The sequence below is a fragment of the Periplaneta americana genome, unplaced genomic scaffold (genome assembly GCF_040183065.1).
Source record: "Periplaneta americana isolate PAMFEO1 unplaced genomic scaffold, P.americana_PAMFEO1_priV1 scaffold_35, whole genome shotgun sequence".
In the NCBI taxonomy this organism is placed as follows: domain Eukaryota; kingdom Metazoa; phylum Arthropoda; class Insecta; order Blattodea; family Blattidae; genus Periplaneta; species Periplaneta americana.
The window spans coordinates 27,858-47,128 of NW_027185516.1; positions in this window are offsets into that span (position 1 = coordinate 27,858).

The following is a 19,271-nucleotide window of genomic DNA, read 5'->3' on the forward strand; positions in this document are numbered from 1 at the left end:
AAATGAACACAAATTAAAATAAAAAATTGAAAAAAAAAATTACATTTAATAATAATATATTTATTAAACACACTGTGTATATTAGTACAATTAAGTACATTTGAGTAAAGTTAGCATCGTTTGCATAGTGGGATAGTGTCAATGTTCTTTCTTTGCATTCGATGATATGGTATGTATCGCAGGGTCCTCCACATATGGTGCACTGACATCCGTCGGTGGGGCTGTGATATCCCTTGGTTAGGCATATTCGGTGATGGGCTGCTACTCTCGTGTATAGATGGCGCAGGTGGTAGTTGGCTTCCTTCCATTCGCTGTTTGTCATCGCTGGGATGCTGAGGAGTTTATGGTTAATGTCTTTTGCTTTTTGTCGCCTGTCTTCCAGGAATCTGGTGCTTTGTGGTGTTGGTACCAGGCTGTGAGTTGCCATCAGGTCCTCTATGAAGTAGGTTGTGTCTGCTGAGATATATGCTATTCTGCTTTGCGTGTATTTTGAGATGCAGAGCATTCTTTTCAGGTAGGCTGCTTTGACTCTCTCCAGCCGTTTGAGGTTGGAGTACGTGAGGTGGTTCTATATGAGTTGTATTCCGTATGTGGCAATGGGTGCAATCTTTATGTTGAAAAGCCTCAGAGCTGTCGTGACGGATAGTAGGCTCAGTTTCTTTATCTCGAAGGTCGCTTTCATTGCCCTTACTGCTCTGTCTTCGATGTGCTTGGAAAAGGCGTGGCCTGTCACTTGTAGTGTAAGTCCTAGGTACTTGTAGCTTTTGACTATTTCCAGTTCTTGTCCTCCGCAAGTGAATCTATCGGTGTTTGCCAAGGGTCCTCCTCTTCTGAATTTCATGACTTTCGTCTTGTCCCTGTTTATGACTAGGTCATTTTCCTGAGACCACTCTTCCAGTTTGTTGATGGCTTCTTGCCATATAGCCACATCCTCACTTCTTCTGTTTGTATCCTTTGTATCACATTGTGGGTAAGTACGTTAAACATAATGGGGCTTATAGGGTCTCCCTGCAGTACTCCGTTCGTTTGCTGGATTCCTTTGGATTGCGTTAGTCCATCGTGAATTCTGATTGTGTTCTCACGGAGGATGCTTGCTATGAGCTTGAAGATGTGACTTTCTGCGCTGAGTACTGGTTGCAGTTTTGCCAGGATTTTACTTCTGTTTACTCCGTCGAAAGCTTGATTATAGTGAACAAAAGCTGCAAATAAATAAAATTAAATAAAAAGAAATAAAATTGAATAAAATTATATTTAAATAAATAAATATATTAAATAAAATTAAATACAAATAAATAAATAAATAAAATTAAATAAAAATGAATACATAAATAATATTAAATATTAATAAATAAATCAATTAATGAAATGAAATGAAATTAAATTAAATATTAATAAATCAATAAAATTAAATAAAATTAAATATAAATAAATTAGATATTAATAAACTAAAGAAATTAAATAAAATTAAATAAAGATAAATAAATTAAATTAAATATAAATAAATAGATAAATAAAATTAAATATAAATAAATAAAACATCAAATTAAATATAAATAAATAAATTAAATTACATAAAATTAAATATAAATAAATTATGTAACTATTTAAATAAATGAAATATAAATATATATATATATATAAAATTAAAAAATTTAATATAAATAAATGGAATAAAATTAAATATAAATAAATAAATAAATGAAATAAAATTAAATATAATTAAATAAATAAAATTAATAAAATTAAACTCAAAGTCCGGGTTCCAAACTCCGGGCTCCAGCTCCAAAACTAGGGGTCCCAAACTCCGGGTTCATGTCCCAAACTCCTGGTTCCGGGTACCAAACTTCGGGTTCCGGGAACAAAAACTTCGGGTTCCGGGTCCCAAACTCCGGGTTACAAATTCCGGGCTCCGGCTCCAAAACTACGGGTCTCAATCGCCGTATCCCAAATTCCAGACCCGAACAATGGGTCACAAACTCCGGGTTCCGGTTTCCAAACACGTATGTATTCCATCCATAATTGGATCACATTTAATCCACGTATTTGGATCACATATGTAATCCATCCATAATTGGATTACGTATGTTTCCACACAGATTTGGATTACACATGTAATCCATCCATAGTTGGATTACACATGTAATCCATCCATAGTTGGATTACACATGTAATTCATCCATAATTGGATTACATATGTAATTCACACATTAGGATTACGTATGTAATCCATCTATACTTGGATTACACATGTAATCCATCCATAATTGGATTACATATGTAATCCACTCAGATTTGGATTACGTATGTAATCCATCCATAATGGGATCACATATGTAATCCATCCATATTTGGATTACATATGTAATCCACACAGATTTGAATGTCATATGTAATCCATCCATAATTGGATTACACATGTTTTCCACAGATTTGGATTACATACGTAATCCATCAATAATTGGATCACATTTAATCCACGTATTTGGATCACATATGTAATCCATCCATAATTGGATTACGTATGTAATCCACTCAGATTTGGATTACGTATGTAATCCATCCATAATGGGATCACATATGTAATCCATCCATATTTGGATTACATATGTAATCCACACAGATTTGAATGTCATATGTAATCCATCCATAATTGGATTACACATGTATTCCATACAGATTTGAATTACATACGTAATCCATCCATAATTGGATCACATTTAATCCACGTATTTGGATCACATATGTAATCCATCCATAATTGGATTACGTATGTTTCCACAGATTTGGATTACACATGTAATCCATCCATAGTTGGATTACACATGTAATCCATCCATAATTGGATTACATATGTAATTCACACAGATTAAGATTACGTATGTAATCTATCTATGTAATCCATCCATAATTGGATTACATATGTAATCCACTCAGATTTGGATTACGTATGTAATCCATCCATAATGGGATCACATATGTAATCCATCCATATTTGGATTACATATGTAATCCACACAGATTTGGATGTCATATGTAATCCATCCATAATTGGATTACACATGTTTTCCACACAGATTTGGATTACATACGTAATCCATCTATAATTGGATTACATATGTAATCCATCCATAATTGGATTACACATGTATTCCATACAGATTTTAATTACATACGTAATCCATCCATAATTGGATCACATATGTAATCCATGTATTTGGATCACATATGTAATCCATCCATAATTGGATTACGTATATAATCCACATAGATTTGGATTACGTATGTAATCCTAAACTCCGGGTAGGGATCCAAACTACGGGTTCCGGTTCCGATACACCGGGCAGGGTTCCAAAACTCCGGGTTCCGTTCCAAAACTTCGGGTTCCGGATCCCCAACTCCGGGTTTTGGGTTCAAAAACTCCGTGTTCCCGTTCCTAAACTCCAGGTAGGGTTCTAAAATTCCGGGTTCCGGTTCCCAAACTCCGGGTTCCAGTCCCCAAACTTCGGGTACGGTTCCCAAACTCCGGGCAGGATTCCAAAATTCCGGGGTCGCTGGCCCCAAACTCCGGGTTCCGGCTCCCATACTCCGGTAGGGTTCCAAACTCCAAGTTCCAATTCCCAAACTCCGGGTAAGGTTTTCAAAACTCCGGGTCCCAAACAACGGCCCGAAACTGGGTTCCGGTTCCCAAACTCCGGGTTGCGGTCCCCAAACTCCTGGTTCCGGTTCCCAAGCTCCGGGTTCCGGTTCCCAAACTTCGGGTTCCGGATTCCAAACTCCGGGTTCCGATTCCCTAACTCCGGGTTCCGGGTCCCAAGCTACGGGTTCCAGGTCCAGGTAGGTTTCCAAACTCCTGACAGGGTTCCAAAACTCCGGGTTCCGGGTCCCAAACTCCGGGCTCTAGGTCCCAAACTCAGGGTTCCAGTTCCCAAACTCCGGGTTCCGGTTGAATATAAATAAATAAATAAATTAGATATTAATAAACTAAACAGATTAAGTAAAATTAAATAAAGATAAATAAATCAATAAAATTAAAGTATAAATAAATAGATAAATAAAATTAAATACAAATAAATAGATAAATAAAATTAAATATAAATAAATAAAAAATAAAATTAAATATAAATAAATTATGTAACTAAATAATTAAATAAAATGAAATATAATTAAATAAAATTAATTACATACACATAAATAAGTATATATATAAAATTAATATAAAGAAATAAATAGAATAAAATTACATATATAAATAAATAAGTAAATGAATAAAATTAAATATAAATAAATTAATAAATAACATAACATTAAATATAAATAAATAAATAAATAAAATAAAAATTAAATATAAAAATAAAATTAAATGTAAATAAATAAATAAATGAAATAAAATTAAATATACATAAATAAATTAATTAAATAAATAATAAATCAAATATAATAAATATATAACTAAATCAATTAAATAAAATTAAATATAAGTAAATAAAGAAATATAATAAAATGTAAATAAATAAATAAAATATAATTAAATGTAAATAAATAAAGAAATAAATGAAATTAAATGTAAATTTATAAATAAATAACTCAATAAAGTGAAATAATATAATAATACAAATAAATAAATAAATTAAATACAATATTTGCCTAAATAAATAAATAAATCAATAATTAAAATTAAATAGAATTAAATTTAAATAAATAAACTCCGTGTTCCGGTTCAAAACTCCGGGTTCCTGATACAAAACTCGGCTTCTGGGACCAAAACTCCGGGTTCCGTGTCCCAAACTCCGGGTTCCGGGTCAGAAACTCAAGGTTCCTGGTTCCAAACTCCGGTTCCCAAACTCCCTGTTCCGAGTCCCAAAATCCGGGTTCCAATACCAAAATCCGGATTGCAAATACAGAACTCCGTCTTCAAAACTCCGGGTTCCGGTCAAATTCCGGGGTCCTTGTCCCAAATTACGGGTTCCGGTCCCAAACTCCGGGTTCCGGGTCCTAAACTCCGGTTTCCGGCTTCCAATATCCGGTCTCCTAGTTCCGGTTCCCAAACTCCGGGTTCCGGTTCCCAAACTCCGGGTTCAAAACTCCGAGCTCCGGGTCCCAAATTCCGGTTTAAAAACTAAGGGTTTCTGGTTCCAAACTCCGGGTCCCTATTCCGGGTACCGCATTCCAAACTCCGGCTTCAGTGTCCCAAACTCCGGGTAAAAACTTCGGGTTGCGGGCTTCCAAACTCTGGGTTCGGGTCATAAACTCAGAGATCCGAACACCCGATTCCTGGTCATAATGTCCGGGTTCCGGTTCCAAAAACTCAGGGGTTCCGGGTCCCAAACTCGGGTTCCGGGATCCAAACTCCGGGTTCGGGGTCCCAAACTCCGGGTTCGGGATCCCAAACTCCGGGGAAAAATTCCGAGCTCCGGGTCCCAAATTCCGGGTTAAAATTAAATGAATTTAAAAAAATTAATTAAGCAAATGAAGGAAATATACAATAAAGTTTTTATATCGTAAGTTTAAAAATATTCGAAAAAATAAAATAAATTAAAATAACAAAATAAAGTGAATCAAATTAATGTAAATCAATTAAATTGAATATAAATAAATAATATTACATATAAATAAATAAATTAGTTAAATAAATAAAATCAAGTATAAATAAATAAATTAATTAATAAATTAAATAAAATTAAATATAAATAAGTGTATAAATAAATAAAATTAAATATAAAGAAATAAATAAAATTACATAAAATTAAATATGAATAAATAACGAAATAAGTAAAGAAAATAATAGTAAATATAAATAAATTAAGTAATAAAATAAAAATTAAATATAAATAAATAAAATAAGATTAAATATAAATAAATTAATTAAATAAAATTAAATATAAATTATTAAATAAAATAAAATAAAATATAAATCAATAAATAACTGAAATTAAAAATAAATAAATTATTTGATAAATTATTTAAATAAAATTAAATACAAATAAAAAAATACATAGAATAAAATATAAATAAATAAATATAATTAAATAAAATTAATTGCAAATAAATAAATTAATTAAATAAATATAAATAAATGAATAAAATTAAACAGAAACAATAAAATGAAATAAAATATAAATAAATAAAATTAAATATTACTTAATGAATTAAATAATAAATAAATTAGATATAAATAAATAAAATTAAATATAAATAAATGATTAAATAAATTCAATTAAATTGAATATTAATAAATAAATGAAATTAAATATAAATAAATAAATTAATTAAATAAAATTAAATATATAAATAAATTAATTATTTAAATAAAATGAAATATAAATAAATAAATATATAAATTAAGAAAATTAATATAAATAAATAAATAAAATTAAATTATATATAAATAAATAACTAAATGAACAAAATAATATTCAATATATTATTGAATTAAAATTTTTAATATAAATAAATAGATAAAATTAAGTAAAATTAAATATAAATAAATAAAATAAAATTAAATATAAATAAATGAAATTAAATATAAATAAATAAATTAACTAATTTATTAAGTAAAATTAAAGATAAAATTAAATATAAATAAATAAATAAAATTAAATATATAAAATAAAATAAAATATAAATAAATCCATAAATAAAATGAAAATTAAATATAAATAAATAAAATTAAAATTAAATATAAATAAATAAATAAAATTAAATATAAATAACTTAAATAAAATTAAATATAAAAAATTAATTTTCACCGGTCAGGTTATTATAATTCATCCATTACATCGCCGCGACCGGAAGTGGACTATGAAAATATTCCCGTCGTCGACTTCGTCTGTTCGTCGTCATCGAATTCATCTCGTCGACTTCATTTCTTTGTCGTTGTCCATTTCGTCTAGTCGTTGCCGTCCACATTGTCTCTTTGTCGACTTCGTCTCGTCGCCGTAGTCGACATCGTCCCGTACTTGCCGTCGATTTCGTCCCGTCTTCGTCGACTTCTCGTCATTGTCGTCGTCGTCGACTTCGTCTCGTCTAATTTCGTCTAGGTGGCATTATCGACTTCGTCTCTTCGTAGTTGAAAGGTCATCTAGGTCACGTCGTCTTCCACTTCATCTCGTCATCGTCGTCTACTTCGTCTCGTCGTCAAAACCTTCTCGTCTCCGCCGTCGTCATGTACTTTTTTCGTCGTCGAATTCGGCCAGGTGCCCCGTCCAGGACGTCGGGATCAGGATTCCGGGTTCCGGGTCAAAGACTCGCGGACCTGGATAAAGAACAACCGGTTCCGGTTAGGGTTCTGGGACAACACTGTCTTCCGGGTCCAGGACAGCGAGTCTCGGGTTCAGGACTCAGGTTACGGGTGGACACCCAAACTCCCGCTTGCGGTTCCCAAACTCAGTTACGCTTCCCAAACGCCGGGTCCCAAACTTCGGGTTACACTTCCCAAACTGCTGGTTCCGTCTCCCAAACTCCGTGCTCCGGTTCCCAAACTCCGGGTTCCAAAGTACGGGTTCCGTTTCACAAACTCCGGGTTCCGGTTTCCAAACTCCGGTATCCGATCCCAAACTCCGGGTTTTGGTTTCCTAATTCCGGGTTCTTGTTCCAAAACTCCGGGTTCCGGGTCTCAAACTCCGGGTTCCCGGTCCATAACTGCGAGTGCCGATTCCAAAACTCCGGGTTCCGGTTTCAAAACCCCGGATTCCGTTATCCTAAATCCGGGTTCCGGGTCCCAAACTCCGGATTCCGGTTCCCAAACTCCGGGTTCCGGGTCCAAACCTCCGGGTGCCGGCTCCAAAACTCCGGGTTATGGTTTAAAAACTCCGGGTTCCGTTCCGAAACTTCGGGTTCCGGTCTCATACTTAGAGTTCCGGGTCCGAAACTCCGCCTTCCCGGTCCAAAACTCCAGATGCCGGTTCCAAAACTCCGGTATACGTTCCCAAACTCCGGATTCCGTTCCCTAACTCCGGTTTCCGGTTTCAAAACCCCGGGTTCCGATTTAATAAATCCGGGTTCTTGTTCCAAAACTCCGGGTTCCCATCTCATACTTCGCGTTCCGGTTCCGAAACTCCGGTGTTACGGTTTTAAAACTCCGTGTTCCGTTCCCAAACTCCGGGTTCCGGTTTCCTAAAACTGGTTTCTTGTTCCAAAACTTCAAGTTCCCGACCCAAACTTCGGGTTCCGGGTCCAAAACTCCGGGAGCCGGTTCCAAAACTCCGGTTCCGGTTTCAAAACTCCGCGTTGCGTTCCCAAACTCCGGGTTCCGGTTTCCTAAATGCGGGTTCTTGTTCCAAAACTCCGGGTTCCGGTCCCATAGTTCGGGTTCCGGGTACAAAACTCCGGGTTCCGGGTCCAAAACTCCCGGTTCCGTTCCCAAACTCAGGGATCCGGTTTCCTAAATCCGGGTTCTTGTTCCAAAACTCCGGGTACCATTCCCAAACTCCGGGTTCCGGTTCCCAAATTCCGGATTCCAGTTCCCAAACTCCGGGTTCCGGTTTCAAAACTCGGGGTTTTGGTTTCAAAACTCCGGGTTCCGTTCGCAAACTCCGGGTTCCGGTTCCAAAACTACGGGTTCCGGTTCCCAAACTCCGGACAGGGTTCAAAACTCCCGGTTCCAGTTCCGAAACTCCGGGTTCCGTCCCACAAACTCCGGGTTCCAGTTCCCAAACTCCGGGTTTTGGGTTCCAAAATTCCGGGTTCCGCTTCCCAAACTCCGGACAGGATTCCAAACTCCGGGTTCAAGTTTCCAAACTCCGGGCAGGATTGTAAAACTCCAGGTTCCGGGGTCCCAACCTCCGGGATCGGGTCCTAAACTCCGGGTTCCGGGTACCATACTCCGGTAAGGTACCAAACTGCGGGTTCCTGTTCCCAAACTCCGGGTATGGTTCCAAAACTCCGGGTTCCCAAAATAGGGGCCCCAAACTCCGAATTCCGGTTCCCAAACTCCGGGTAGGTTTCCAAACTTTCGGGTTCCGGTTCACAAACTCCGGGTTCCTGGTCCCATACTCCGGGTAGAGTTCCAAAGTCCAGGTTCCGGTTCCAAAACCCCGGGTTCCGGTTCCCAAACTCCGGGTTCCTTGTCCAAAACTCCGGGTTCCGGGTATAAACTCCGGGTTCCGGGTAAGAAAATCCGGGTTCAGGGTCCAAAACTCCGGGTTCCGGGTATAAAACTACGGGTAGTGTTTCCAAAACTCCGGGTTCAGGTCCCCAAACTCCGGGTTACTAGTCCCAAACGCCGGGTAGAGTTTCTAAATTCCAGGTTCCGGGTAAAAACTCCGGGTTCCGGGTATAAACTTAGGGTTCCGGGTCCACATACCGGGTAGGGTTTCAAAACTACGGGGTCCTCGTCCCAAACTCCGGTTTCCGGTTCCCAAACTCAGGGTTCCGGGTCCAAAACTCCGGGTTCCGGGTATAAACTCCAGGTTCCGGGTACCCAACTCCGGGTTCCGGGTCAACGCTCCGGGCAGAGTTCCAAAAATTCGGGTTCCGGGTCCCAAACTCCGAGTTCCTGTATCCACACTCCGGGTAGTTTCGAAAACTCCGGGTTCCGGGTATCCAACTACGGGTTACTGGTCCCATTCTCCGGGTAGTTTCTAAACTCCGGGTTCTGGTTCCCAAACTCCGGGTTCCGGTCCATAATTCCGGGTTCTGGGTCAAAAACTCCGGGTTCCGGGTCAAAACTCCGGGTTCCGGGTCCAAAACTCCAGGTTTCGGGTACCCAACCCGGGTTCCGTGTCCACAATCCGAGTAGGGTTTCAAAACTACGGGGTCCTCGACCCAAACTCCGGTTTCCGGTTCCAAAACTTCGGTTTCCTGTTCCAAAACTCCGGGTTCCGGGCCCAAAACTCCGGGTTACGGGTCCAAATTTCCGGGTTCCGGGTACCCAACTCCGGGTTACAGGTACCCAAATCCGGGTTCCGGGTACCCAACTCCGGGATCCGGGTCAACGCTCCGGGCAGAGTTCCAAAAATTCGGGTTCCGGGTCCCAATCTCAGAGTTCCTGTTCCCAAACACCGGGTAGTTTCCAAAACTCCGGGTTCCGGTTCCCCAACTACGTGTTACTGGTCCCATACTCCTGGTAGTTTCTAAACTCCAGGTTCCGGTTCCCAAACACCGGGTTCCGGGTCCAAAATTCCGTGTTCCGGGTCCAAAACTCTGGGTTATGGGTTCAAAACTCCGGGTACCGGGTATCGACTTTGGGTTCCAGGTAAGCAAATCGGGCTCCGGGTCCACACTCCGGGTAGGGTTCCAAAAATACGGGTTCCGTTCCAAACTCCGGGTTCAGGTTCCCAAACTCCCGATTCCGCTTTTCAAACACCGGGTTCGGCTTCCAAAACTCCGGGCTCCGAGTCCCAATCTCCGGGTAGGGTTCCAAAACTCCGGGTTGCAGGTCACTAACTACGGGTCCTAAACAAACAAAAATAAAAAAGCACATTGAAAATTATCCAAAAGATTTCCAAAAAGGCAATTTTTAAATAAACTTTAAAACAACGCTTTTAAAAAATATTTTCAAAAAACGTTTTTAAATTATTTTTCAAAAAAATTTTTACAAAAACAAAAGGTATTAAAAAACTGTTAAAAATTATTTCAAAAAATTTTTAATAAAAAAATTACGAAAACAAACTCAAAGAAATAATTTTTCAAAAAAACTTTATATTAAAACAAAAAAATTAAAAATTAAAAAAAAATTGAAAATTTAAAAATATATATATTTTTCCAGAAAATTTTACAAAAAAAAAGTAAATAGAAAAATTGTCAAATTATCAAAACTAAAAAAAAAGGAAATTTTCAAAATATTTTATTTTAAAAATAAATTTGGCAAAATGATTTTTAAAAAAATTATTAGCAATTTTAAAGATTTTTTAAAAATAAAAAAAATTTCCAAAACAAATAAAAAAATCACTTCCGAAAAAGTTTTCAAAAAAGAATTTTAAGTTTCAAAATTTTTTCTGAATTTTTTTTTCTTTTTTTTTTTGAAAGGATTTTTTTTTCAATTTAAAAAAAAAATTCAAAAAATTTTAAAAAATAATGAAAAGAAATTTAACAAAAAATGAGTTACAAAAATTAAAAAAAAAATGTTTTCAAAAACAAAAAAAAAAAAGAAAAAAATTTTCAGAAAAATTTTTAAAATCAAAATTCCATTTTGAAAACTTTTCAAAGTATTTTTATTTGTTTTCGAAATTTTTTTCTTAATTTAAAAAAAAATTAATTTGTTAAATTTTTTAAACTAATTCTACCAAATCCATTTTTAAAATAAAATATTTTGAAAATGTTATTTTTTTTAATTTTTTGAAAATGTTTGAATTTTTTTTAAATATCTTAAAAAAAAATTGTCAAATTTTCAAAAAATCTCAATAATTAAATTTTCAAAAAAATATATAAAAAAATTTCAAGAAAATTTCAAAAGAAATTTAAAAAAAATTTAAGAACAATTTCAATTTTGAAAATTTGTTTTCTGAAAAATTATTTTTTTTTCTTTTTTCAAATTGATTTTTGAATTTTTTTTTCATAATTTTTTTGGAAATTTTTTTTAAATTTTCTTGAAAATTATTTTTCAATTTGTCCAAAATTTTTCTCTTTAATTTTTTGAAAATTTTAAAAGATTTATTTTGGTTTTTTGAAAAATAATTTTTTTTTCTTTTCGAAATTTTTTTAAATTTTTTGAAAATTTTTGACAATTCTTTTTTGAAAAATAATTAAAAAAATATTGTCAAAGTTTGAAAAAATCTTAACCAAAACTTTCAAAAAGATTATTTTCAAAAAAAAAATTAAAAAAAAAAAATTACAAAAAAAAAATTTGAAACAAATTTTAAAAAACAATTTCATTCTTGAAAATTTTTTTCTCAAAATATATTTTTTTTTTTACTTTTTTTCACATCATTCTTGAACTATTTTAATTTTTTTCATATTTCCTTTGACAAATTTTTTTCTAAAATTTTCTTGAAAATGCATTTTTTTTCAATTTTCCAAATTTTTTTTTTATTTTTCTTTTATTTTTTTAATTTATATTTTGTTTCTTTGAAAAAATATTTTTTTGTTTTCCAATTTTTTGAAATTTTTTAACTTTGTTTTTGTAAAAATTTTTTTAAAACTTTTTTAACATTTTTTTTAGTGTTTTAAATTAATTTTTTTTAATTGCATTTTTGGAAATCGTTTTGATTTTTTCAATTTGGTTTTGGATTTTTTTAGTATAGGAACCGCTAGCCTTAGTTTATGACAGAAACCCGCATTTTGGGTTACGAACCCGACGTTAGGGACCCGAAACCACATGTTTGGAACCCTGATTTTGGGAACAGGACCCGGAGTTTTGAAACCGGATACAGGAGTATACGAAGCGGAAACCGTAATTTAGAAATCGGAAGAGGGAATTTGGAACCCCAAGCCTGAGTTTGTGACCCGCAAAACGGAGTTTTGGAATCCTACCCGTAATTTGGAACACGGAGTTTGGGAACCTGAACCCGGAGTTTGTGACCAGGAACCCGGATTTTTGAAACCCTACTTTGAGTTTGGTAACCGGAACCCGGAGTTTGGGAACAGTAACCCCGGAGTTTGGGAACCGTAACCCGGAGTTTTGGACCAGGCACTATGAATTTTGATCCCGGAACCCGGAGTTTTGGAACCGGAACAGATATTTTGGGATCCAGAGTCCGGAGTTTGGGGCCCGGAACCCGGAGTTTTCGAAACCTGCCCGGACTGTGGGACACGGAACCCGGAGTTTGGAACTCAACCCGGATTATGGGAACCGGAACCCGGAGTCTGGGAACCGGAACCCGGAGTTTGGGTACCAGAACTCGGAGTTAGGGGCCCGGGACCCGGAGTTTTTTAACCTGCCCGGAGTTTGGGAACCGGAACCCGGAGTTTGGGAAAGTAACCCGGAGTTTAGAACCGCAACCCGGGATTTGGAACCGGAACCCGGAGTTTGGGATGGAACCCGGATTTTTGGAACCGGAACCCGGAGTTTGGGGCTTGGAACCCGGAGTTTTTTAACCTGCCCGGAGTTTGGGAACCGGAACTCGAGATTTGCGAAAAGCAACCCGGAGTTTGGGTCACGGAACCCGGAGTTTTCGAAACCTGTCCCCGAGTTTGGCAACCGGAACCCGGAGTTTGGTAACTGGAATCCGGAGTTTGAGGACCGGAACACGGAGTTTGGAACTTTACCCGGATTATGGGAATCGGAACCCGGAGTTTGGGAACTGCAAACCGGAGTTTGGGTACCGGAACCCGGAGTCTTGATACCAAAGCCCGGAGTTTCGGCCCGGAACCCGGAGTTTTCTACACCTGCCCGGAGTTTGGGAACCGGAACTCGGGTTTTGCGAAAAGCAACCAGGAGTTTTGGGGCCGGTACCCGGAGTTTGGGAACTGAAACCCGGAGTTTCCAAACCTGCCCCGGAGTTTGGGAACAGGTACCCGGAGTTTGAGGACCGGAACCCGGAGTTTGGAGCTCTACCCGGATTAGTGGACCCGGAACCCGGAGTTTGGGACTCCTCCCGGATTATGGGAACCGGAACCCGGAGTTTGGGGCCGGAACCCGGAGTTTTGGAAACCTGTATGGAGTTTGGGAACCGGAACCCGGAGTTTGGAACGTTACCCGGAATGTGAGACCCGGAACCCGGAGTTTGGATCTTTACCCGGATTATGGGAATCAGATCCCGGCGTTTGGGAACTGGAACCCGGAGTTTGGGTACCGGAATCCGGAGTTTTGGTACCAAAGCCCGGAGTTTGGGCCCGGAACCCTGAGTTTTCTACACCTGCCCGGTGTTTGGGAACCGGAACTGGGGTTTTGCGAAATTTACCCGGAGTTTGGGGTCCGGTACCCGGAGTCTGGGAACTGGAACCCGGAGTTTGGGTAACGGAACCCGGAGTTTTCGAAACCTGCCCCGGATTTTGGTAACTGGAACCCGGAGTTTGAGGACCGGAACCCGGAGTTTTGAACTCTACGCGGATTAGTGGACCCGGAACCCGGAGTTTGTGACTCTACCCGGATTATGGGAAACGGATCCCGGAGTTTGGGTACTGGAACCCGGAGTTTGGGGCCGGAACACGGAGTTTTGGAAACCGGAACCCGAAGTTTGGAACCCTACCCGGATTGTGGGACCCGGAACCCGGAGTTTGGAACTTTACCCGGATTACGGGAATCGGATCCCGGCGTTTGGGAACTGGAACCCGGAGTTTGGGTACCGGTATCCGGAGTTTTGGTACCAAAGCCCGGAGTTTGGGCCCGGAACCCGGAGTTTTCTACACCTGCCCGGAGTTTGGGAACCGGAACTTGGGTTTTGCTAAATCTACCCGGAGTTTGGGGGCCGGTACCCGGAGTTTGGGAACTGGAACCCGGAGTTTGGGTAACGGAACCCGGAGTTTTCGAAACCTGCCCCGGAGTTTGGTAACTGGAACCCGGAGTTTGGAACCCTACCCGGATTAGTTGACCCGGAGTTTGGGACTACCCGGAATATGGGAACCGCAACCCAGAGTTTGGGAAGCGGAACCCGGAGTTTGGGAACCGGAACCCGGAGTTTGGGGCCGGAACCCGGAGTTTTGGAAACCTGCATGGAGTTTGGGAACCGGAACCCGGAGTTTGGAACCCTACCCGGATTGTGGGACACGGAACCCGGAGTTTGGAACTTTACCCGGATTATGGGAATCGGAACTCGGAGTTTGGGGACTGGAACCCGGAGTATGGGTACCGGAACCCGGAGTTTTTGTACCAAAGCCCGGAGTTTGGGCCCGGAACGCGGAGTTTTCGAAACCTGCCCGGAGTTTGGGAACCGGAACCCGGAGTTTGGTAACTGTAACCCGGAGTTTGAGGACCGGAACCCGGAGTTTGGAACTCTACCCGGATTAGTGGACCCGGAACCCGGAGTTTGGGACTCTACCCGGATTATGGGAACCGGAACCCGGAGTTTGTTAATCGGAACCCGAAGTTTGGGGCCGGAACCCGGAGTTTTGGAAACCTGCATGGAGTTTGGGAACCGGAAGCCGGAGTTTGGAACTCTACCCGGATTATGGGACCGGGAACCAGTAGTTTGGAACTCTACCCGCATTATGGGACCCGGAACCCGGAGTTTGGGAACCGGAAGCCGGAGTTTGGAAACGGGAACCCTGAGTTTGGGGACCGGAACCCGGAGTTTGGGGACCCGGAACCATGAGTTTTGGAAACCCTACCCGGAGTTTGGGAACCGGAACTGTGAGTTTGGGGCCCGTTTGGGACCCGGAACCGGGAGTTTGGTAATTGGAACCTGGAGTTTGGAATTGTGCCCGGAGTATGGGACCCGGAACCCGGAGTTTAGGACCAGAACCCAAAGGTTGGGATCCCGGAACCCGGAGTTTTGGAATCCTGCCCGGTATTTGGGAAATGGAACCCGGAGTTTGGAATTCTGCCCGGAGTTTGGGAACCGGAACCTGGAGCTTTAGAACCCTACCCAAAGTTTAGGGACCCAAAACCCGGAGCTTGGGAACTGGAAGCCGGCGTTTGGGAACCGGAACCCGGAGTTTGGATCCCTACCCGGAGTTTAGGATTACATACGTGATCCTATTATGGATGGATTAAATATGTGATCCAAATACGTGGATTGCATATGTGATCCAATTATGGATGGATTACGTATGTAATTCAAATCTGTACGGAATACATGTATAATCCAATTATGGATGGATTACATATGTGATCAAATTATGGATGGATTACGTATGTAATCCAAATGTGTGGAAAACATGTGTAATACAATTATGGATGCATTACATGACATCCAACTCTGTGTGGATTACATATGTAATCTAAATATGGAAGCTTACATAAGTGATCCAAATACGTGGATTACATATGTGATCCATTTATGGATGGATTACACACGTAATCCAAATATGAGTGGATTACATATGTAATCCAATTATGGATGGATTTCATGTGCAATCCAAGGAGAGATGGATTACATACGTAATCCTAATCTGTGTGGATTACATATGTAATCCAATTATGTATTACATGACATCCAAATCTCTGTGGATTACATATGTAATCCAAATATGGATGGGTTACATATTTGATCCTAATACGTGGATTACATATGTGATCCAATTATGGATGGATTACGTACGTAATCCAAATCTGAGTGGATTACATATGTAATCCAATTGTGGATGGATTCCATGTGCGATCCAAGTATAGATGGATTACATACGTAATCCTAATCTGTGGATTACATGTGTAATCCAATTATGGATGGATTACATGCGTAATCCTATTATGGATGGATTACACGCGTAATCCAAATATGAGTGGATTGCATATGTAATCCAATTATGGATGGATTTCATGTGCAATCCAAGTATAGATGGATTACATACGTAATCCTAATCTGTGTGGATTACATATGTAATCCAATTATGTATTACATGACATCCAAATCTGTGTGGATTACATATGTAATCCAAATATGGATGGGTTACATATGTGATCCTAATACGTGGATTACATATGTGATCCAATTATGGATGGATTACGTACGTAATCCAAATCTGAGTGGATTACATATGTAATCCAATTATGGATGGATTCCATGTGCGATCCAAGTATAGATGGATTACACGCGTAATCCAAATCTCTGTGGATTACATACGTAATCCAATTATGGATGGATTACATATATGATCCAATTACGTGGATTACATATGTGATCCAATTATGGATGGAATACATACGAGTTTGGAAAGCGGAACCCGGAGTTTGAAACCGGAACCCGGAATTTAGTATCCGGAACCCGGAGTTTGTTGCTCGTTGTTTGGTTCTGGAGTTTGGAACCCGGAACCCGGGGTTTGGGACCCGTAACTCGGGGTTTGGGATACGGAGATTGGGACCCGTAATTTTGGACTCGGAGCCCGGAGTTTGGGAACCGAACCCGGAGTTTGAAAAGCGGAATCGGGAGTTTGGGAACCTGAACCCGGAGTTTGGAACGGAACCCGTATTTTTGGAACCCTACCCGGAGTGTGGACCCGGAGCCCGATTTGCTTACCTGGAACCCAAAGTCGATACCCGGTACCCGGAGTTTTGAACCCATAACCCAGAGTTTTGGACCCGGAACACGGAATTTTGGACCCGGAACCCGGTGTTTGGGAACCGGAACCTGGAGTTTAGAAACTACCAGGAGTATGGGACCAGTAACACGTAGTTGGGGAACCGGAACCCGGAGTTTTGGAAACTACCCGGTGTTTGGGAACAGGAACTCTGAGATTGGGACCCGGAACCCGAATTTTTGGAACTCTGCCCGGAGCGTTGACCCGGATCCCGGAGTTGGGTACCCGGAACCCGGATTTGGGTACCTGTAACCCGGAGTTGGGTACCCGGAACCCGGAAATTTGGACCCGTAACCCGGACTTTTGGGCCCGGAACCCGGAGTTTTGGAACAGGAAACCGAAGTTTTCGAACCGGAAACCGGAGTTTGGGTCGAGGACCCCGTAGTTTTGAAACCCTACTCGGATTGTGGACACGGAACCCGGGTTTTGGACCCGGAACCCGGAGTTTTGACCCGGAACCCGGAGTTTTGTACCCAGAACCCGGAATTATGGACCGGAACCCGGAGTTTGGGAACCGGAACCCGGAGTTTAGAAACTACCCGGAGAATGGGACCAGTAACCCGTAGTTGGGTACCCGGAACCCGGAGTTTTGGAAACTACCCGGAGTTTGGATACAGGAACTCGGAGTTTGGGACCCGGAACCCGAATTTTTGGAACTCTGCCCGGAGCGTTGACCCGGAACCCGGAGTTGGGTACCCGGAACCTGGAATTTATACCCGGAACCCGGAGTTTTGGACCCGGAACCCTGAGTTTGGGAACCGGAAACCGGAGTTTGGGACGAGGACCCCGTAGTTTTGAAACCCTACCCGGTATGTGGACCCGGAACCCTAAGTTTATACCCGGAACCCGGAGTTTTTACCCGGAACCTGGAATTTAGAAACTCTACCCGGCGTTTGGGACTAGTAACCCGGAGTTTGGGGACCTGAACCCGGAGTTTTGGAAACACTACCCGTAGTTTTATACCCGGAACCCGGAGTTTTGGACCCTGAACCCGGATTTTCATACCCGGAACCCGGAGTTTATACCCGGAACCCGGAGTTTTGGACAAGGAACCCGGGGTTTTGGAACCGGAACCTGGACTTTGGAACTCTACCCGGAGTATGGGACCAGGAACCCGGAGTTTGTGAACCGGAACCCGAAAGTTTGGAAACCTACCCGGAGTTTGGGAACCGGAATTCGGAGTTTGGAGCCCCTATTTTGGGAACCCGGAGTTTTGGAACCATACCCGGAGTTTGGGAACAGGAACCCGCAGTTTGGTACCTTACCGGAGTATGGTACCCGGAACCCGGAGTTTAGGACCCGATCCCGGAGGTTGGGAGCCCGGAACCTGGAGTTTTACAATCCTGCCCGGAGTTTGGAAACTTGAACCCGGAGTTTGGAATCCTGTCCGGAGTTTGGGAAGCGGAACCCGGAATTTTGGAACCCAAAACCCGGAGTTTGGGAACTGGAACCCGGAGTTTGTGGGACGGAACCCGTAGTTTCGGAACTGGAACCGGGAGTTTTGAACCCTGTCCGGAGTTTGGGAACCGGAACCCGTAGTTTTGGAACGGGAACCCGGAGTTTGGATCGCTACCCGGAGTTTAGGATTACATATGAGATCAAAATCTGTGTGAATTACATATGTAATCCAAATATGGATGGATTACATGTGATCCAAGTACGTGGATTACATATGTGATCCAATTATGGGTGGATTACATACGTAATCCTAATCTGTGTGGATTACATATGTAATCCAATTATGGATGGATTACATGTGTAGTCCGATTATGGATGGATTACATACGTAATCCAATTATGGATAGGTTACATGTGTAATCCAATTGTGGATGGATTACATACGTAATCCAATTATGGATGGATTACATACGTAATCCAAAATTTGTGTGGATTACATAGGTAATCCAATTATGGATAGATTACATGTGTAATCCAATTATGGATGGATTACATACGTAATCCAATTATGGATGGATTGCATGTATAATCCAAATTATGGAGGATTACATACGTAATCCAATTATGAATGGGTTACATACGCAATCCAAATCTGTATGGATTACGTACGTAATCCAATTATGGATGGATTACATGTGTAATCCAATTATGGATGGATTACATGTGTAATCCAATTATGGGTGGATTACATACGTAATCCAAAACTGTGTGGATTACATAAGTAATCCAATTATGTATGGATTATATATGTGATCCAAATA